Here is a 6744-nt window from a genome sequence, read left to right on the forward strand (position 1 = left end):
CACGAGTTAGGGTGAACTTGAGCAATGCACACTCAGTGATGTTTTAGGACCTCCTTGAAGAAGTCATCCAGAGGGAACCGGAGACCGGCCTTTAACTGTTCCTCGTATACCATAACCATGTCATTCTCTTCAAAGAAGTGATCGGCTCGGTGATCGCCGTGACACCGGATAAGTTCGCATTTAATCGTGACGAATATTGTACTCCTGGCTAAACGATTGCAGATCGGATTCTTGCAAGATCGATGGCAGCTCGTCCATAGGGAGATTCTCCCTCCCTGAAGAAGGTGCGTGCCTTGATGGTCCGATCCGCCCGAGCCGAACGGAGACCCTAGGACGTTCTTGTTGAACGCTTGGCCCGACTACCTCTTCTTCATCAGACGACCACGAGAATTGAATGGAAGGAGGGCTCGTCGCTCTCTGACCTTCGGCGCCGCTCATTTTCAAAGGAAATAAAGAATTTAAACTAAAAAGAAGGATTAAAACCCTTACCGGAGCTTGATCGGAGTCGGAAGAGCTTGAGAAAACGAGAGAATTTTGAAGATTTGTCCGCGAGAAACTGAAAATGGCACAAGAGAGCAGCGTGCTAACCCCACCCCTATTTATACTTGTCCGAGCATTTAATGCTCACGAGGTTCTAGGCAACGCTTCGATTGGTGGGACTCGCCAGTTGTTCTGACACCTCTCTCAAATATTCCAAAATTCCATAAAGAGATCGACTAACTAGAAGATCGGCATATCAAGATAAATATTTCGAATTGCGGATCAGTTAAGGGTTGTTCAGTTAGGAACCAGATCGGATAAGCACATCAAAGCTCGGAAAGTAATCAATGCAATAAAATAAGATGATAATTGACAAAATAAAATTTTTATTTCCAAAAGATCGGATTACATCATTTGGGCAATCTCTAGGGATCGGATTACAATAAAGGTCTAACTACATCATTTGGGCGATCTCTAGAGATCTGATTACATTGAAGGATTACATCAAAAGGCCGATCTCTAGAGACCGGTGGAACATCCTATCTAAAAGGCCTATGTCAAAGCCTAGTCTCATGGCTGAATCAAAAGATGTGTTTGACCAGGAGACCGGCTGTTGACATCGGATAGATGTACAGCTCAGATGGGGTGACTATGACTCCCCTGAAGATGAGAGACATCGTCATCGATGTTACCGCTCGAAACCGAGCCGCTGTCGGAACACCCAATGTGGAGGAAAGACGCTGTCGGAACACCCAATGTGGTGAGAAGCCGAATAAACTCAGTTGAGCGACTCGAGACCGGCATGATCAAGGTCCGCAATCCAGATCGGTCAATTGATCCAGTTCTCTCACCATCATCAGATAAGGTTATTCGATCACCGGGATCGTAAATTTTCAGTCGGTGAGTAAAAAAGTCCATCGGAAAAAGATCAAAAGCCACAGCCGTAGCTGGAATTACTGCCAGAACAGTTAAAACAAGTAAGAAGGAAGAGAGGAAAATCAGATGAAGGAAACGTCTCTGTCGTCAGGGGTATATATAGGGGAAAATCGGGCATTTATTGCTGAGCAGAAAACGAAGCGGACGCTTCGGGAATCGAGGGGAAATTAATGCTTTGACCAGACCGAGGCTGATTAAGGGATCGGAATAATAGAGATCGGAGGATGGGAGATCAGCATGAAAGATCGGAATAGGAGCGTGTCAAGAAGAGGGATCGGAAGATAAAAAGAATAAGACAAATCCCAAATAACCGTCGTCAGAATCAGAGTCGAGGTAGTTAAAGCGTGGCAGACGAGATCTCCACCGCACGCCTAAGAATCGCCCGCAATGCTGACAGGCGCCAGGGCATGTCATGACAGTCCTGTACATCCCAATCTCTGTAACGCCCTCACCGTAGGTAGTCCGTACATTTTACTGTTCCGATGACTAATGTCTGTTCGGACAGTCAGGATGTCTAGAACTACACTTAAACTATAGTGAGGAGGCATAAATTAATGAAATAAATATTAAAAATATAGGAAAAATTTTGAGAAATAAAATAAAATTTAGGGAATTTATTTATTTGATACAAAAATAATAAAAATAACCCGATATGCACCATGAAAGGCATTTTGGTCATTTCATCCCTAGATGTGAATTTTGACTTAAATGTCAAATTAAAATTTGGAAATAGAATAATTAACATAAATTAATTTTATGAATTTAAAATTGAAAAATGAGAAGAGAAAGAAGAAGAAAAGAAAAGAAAAGAAAAGGAAAGAAAAGAAAAGAAAGGAAAGAAAAGAAAAGAAAGGAAATAGATTTATGAAATTTAAAAACAATAAAGTACACATAAATATATATATAAATACCCACAAGAGACAAAACCCACCAACCCTCTTCTTCTTCCTCTTCTCTCTCTCCCTCCTTGCCGTCTCCTTAGTGTCTCCTCCCTCCATTTTTGTTCTTCTTAAAGCTTGATTTTCCAAGCTTTCTCCTCCCCAAAACCCATAGACCCCTTCACAAAAAATTTAGCCCACACCATAAGGAAGCTTTAGATACCCATTAAAAGAAGAAAGATTAAAGTTTGAAGTGGGTCACAAGAGGTTAGTGCACTAATCCCTCTTCTTCTCTTTATTAAACATGAAAAGCATGTTTAGCTAAGCATAAATACCATTAAAACAAAAAGAAAATCTAGAGGAAAGAACCCTTGAATTTTTGGCAGTCATGGAACTTGAAATTTATTGCTTTTAAGTGATAGAAAATAGTTCTATGAGAATGTGTAATTAGTTGAAATGTTTGGGTGTTTGATTGTGTAGTGTTTGTGTAAATTTGAAACTTTGAAAACTAGGGTTTGTGTAAATGTTGAGGACTTTGTGTAAAATGTTAAAATTGATCTATTGGGATGAGATTGTTGCTTATAGAAGTGTATTGCATGCAAATTGAAGTAAGGAAGTTGGAGGAGGTTGAGTTTTGGAAGTGTCAATTTTCTGCAGGTTGTGTTTGTTGAGGGCAGTGTACATTTTAGGCCATAAATAAAATTGTGTGACCCCAATTGGTATGAGGCCAATTGGAGGTGAAACTAGACCCAAAATAGCCCATTTTCCATGAAGAAACCATGCCCAAATTCTGTCCAAAACTTGACCTAAATACTGCCCAAATTCGGATTTCCCTACAACCCAACCTAGAAAATGACCAAATGAACAGTACGTGTTCATTTGGTCATAACTCTCTCTATACTGGTCCAAATGACCTAAAATTTTACCCATGGAAAGTTTAGACATAGGGCTACACTTTTCATGAAGACCACTTAACCCAGTTTTGCCTTTAACAAATTCAAATTGTTAGCACAAGTTGGGTCACTGAAACTGCCAACCCAGAAAATGACCAAATGAACAGTACGTGTTCATTTGGTCATAACTCTCTATACTGGTCCAAATGACCTAAAATTTTACCCATGGAAAGTTTAGACATAGGGCTACACTTTTCATGAGGACCACTTAACCCAGTTTTGCCTTTAACAAATTCAAATTGTTAGCACAAGTTGGGTCACTGAAACTGCCAACCCAGAAAATGACCAAATGAACAGTACGTGTTCATTTGGTCATAACTCTCTCTATACTGGTCCAAATGACCTAAAATTTTACCCATGGAAAGTTTAGACATAGGGCTACACTTTTCATGAAGACCACTTAACCCAGTTTTGCCTTTAACAAATTCAAATTGTTAGCACAAGTTGGGTCACTGAAACTGCTAACCCAGAAAATGACCAAATGAACAGTACGTGTTCATTTGGTCATAACTCTCTATACTGGTCCAAATGACCTAAAATTTTACCCATGGAAAGTTTAGACATAGGGCTACACTTTTCATGAAGACCACTTAACCCAGTTTTGCCTTTAACTAATTCAAATCGTTAACACAAGTTGGGTCACTAAAACTGCCAACCCAGAAAATGTCCCAAAATACTGTTCCTTTGGTATGCTTGACCAGTTTTGGCAAAAATGCCATAACTTGGTCTCCAAATCTGCAAATTGAGTGAAACTAGTGCCAAAAGTTTTATAAGACATAGCACAACAATTTTTATGTTTTGACCAAGCTCTAGAAACCACTGCATCCTAGGGAAAATATTAGCTAAAGTTAGGAATTGAAATCTAGAAAATGTTAAGTTGAACCCAGAATGCCATTTGATACCTGTGTGTTCATTTGGCCATAACTCCCATTAGGAAATTCCATTTGAGATTTGCCAATATGATCTAGAAACATGATCCTTAGGGATACAATATTGATTTAGACACCTTTGCCAAATTCTAAGTGTAAAGACCCTAAAAAGAGGGTCAAACATACTGCCCTGAAGTTGATTTTTGCCCTTATAGGACTGAGAGTCCAGGTTAATACATTGACCATAACTCACTATACCAAGCTTAAAAAATTATGAAATTGTACCTGGGAGTCCCTAAGACATAGAGGAACATATCTTGTGAAGGAACCTAAGTCTAAAAATGACAATAAAATGATCAAATGACTGGTCAAAGTTTATTGACTAGAAATTGTAAATTCTGGACAGCTTAGAGGCAAAGGGACCAGTTATGGTATTTTGACCATAACTTGAGTTCTATAACTCCAAATTCAGTGATTCAAAAACTGAAATTCAAGTTTAAACATAGAGGAACAAGTTTTATGAAGGAAGTGTGACTAAATAGACATCCTAACCTAGTCAAATTCCTAGATAAAGATAACACATCAACATGAACCTAAAGAAAGGTTCATGGGAAAAATGCTATATATAATAATTAAAATACTCATAAGGATAATTAAATATTAAAAATGATATGAATATGTAAATTGGGACTAATATCCCATTAATATGAAATTAATGGTACCAATGAACAGTACTAGAAAATAGTAACAATGAATAGTGCTAAAATAATTAAAAATGTTTAATTGCCCATAGTATACCAAGACTTATTTATTTAGTTTGGATAAATTGGTATACCAATTAAGGACCACAGATAGCGATCGCTTATAGAGCAAATCATGAACTGACAATATATGTCTGATATGATTGTTCTACAGGCTATATGCCTACTTCATCGCCATTGTGCCTACTTTATTTACGGCTTTACAAGCCCGATGTAGTCCGTGCCCGGTGGCCTCGTGCACGATAGATGTATCTGAGGTAGACATATGGCAGTCTAACCCGTATACTCCCGTGTATCCAGCTTTTATAATTTGTTATAGGTTTCTTGGGCATTGTAATAATTAATTAATACTGAATATACAATAAGTAAACAGGAAAGACCCCAATAATTTTAATTGATTCCAAAGTGTAAAAAAATGTAAAAGACCCAGAATTTATGATTTGTAAATATTATTTCAATTGTTTAATTATTGTTATTATAAATTATGCACCACTAAGCATTATGCTTAGCGAGTTGGTTTTCAATCGCGTAGGTACAAGATCGTGACCGCCACAGTAGTATTCGGACAGAGTTCTGACCAGATCTGCCACCGATCAGAGTCACCTCATCAGTCTTTTGTATTTTGGTAGGGCCCATGTGTAGACTAGTATTTTGGTTCATTATGTCTAGTCATGATGTAATTACTAGTTTATGATGTATTTCATTTTGGACTTGTAATTAAACTTTGAGATTGAAATGAAAACTTGTAATTTATTATCTATGAATTTCTATATGAATGCAATAGATAATACTTCATTTTGAGATCTCATAAATAATTGTAAATGATATATACATGAGAATATGATATAGAAATGTGTAAAATGAATATGAACATGTTAACAGGTGATTAGTGGAATCCGCCAGATGCTAATAAAATAAGGGAGGCTCTGTCCGGGTCTCCACAGAAATAAGATATAAAAAAAAAAAAAAAAATTTCTACACATAGAATACATGTTTTAAATGACATAAAAAGTTTACAATAGATATGATAAAACAAGATAGGGTGCTCCGGCACCGAATGTGGCACTTCTTGCTCGGCTATACGGTAGACGGGTAAGGGGCGTCACATTTAGTGGTATCAGAGCAGAGGTTTAGGCGGTCCTAGACCTAGATAGATAGAAAGAAATAGTTGCATCACATGCATGGGCCTTTAGATAGAGTCGAGGTGACATTAATCCAGATCTGTTCTTTGTCTGTTTTATAGGATCGATGGCGTCCGATCCGTCAGAGCACGGGTCTCCAAAACTGATAGAGGAAGAGGTAGAGAGTCACGCACCTGCACCTGCGTCTAGTCAGGGGCGCAGTAGCAGTAGAGCAGAACCATCATTGAGTACTTTAGTAAGGACACAGCAGGCCTTCCTAGAGCAAATGACTCAATTGCTCCGTCAGGTCACCGGAGCTATGCCACCACCTCCCCCTCCAATATATAGGACCCCAATAGAGAGCGTTAGAAAGGATGAGCAATTCAGGAGGGACAGCGCAAGAAGAGAGGGTCTAGACTTTGGCGGTCCATTTCGATTACAGAGAGCAAGAGACCTGAAGTCCGAGGGTCGATTCAGAAGAGAGAACAGGCGAGAGGTTCCAATTTACCCCGAGGAGAGGAGGTCAAACGGGTGTATCAATTGGCAATTCTGCGGGTCCTATAGCACGGAGATCAACCCCGATGCCAGTTTGTACACATTGTGGGAAGAACCACAGAGGAAAGTGTAGATTGCTAACGGGTGGATGTTTCAGATGTGGGTCCACAGAGCATTTTTTGAGAGATTGCCCACGGAAGAATGCTCCCACAGCTCCACCACAGATTCAGAGGTCTGCCCCTACAGTACAG

This window comes from Hevea brasiliensis, unplaced genomic scaffold (genome assembly GCF_030052815.1).
Source record: "Hevea brasiliensis isolate MT/VB/25A 57/8 unplaced genomic scaffold, ASM3005281v1 Scaf489, whole genome shotgun sequence".
Taxonomy (NCBI): Eukaryota; Viridiplantae; Streptophyta; class Magnoliopsida; order Malpighiales; family Euphorbiaceae; genus Hevea; species Hevea brasiliensis.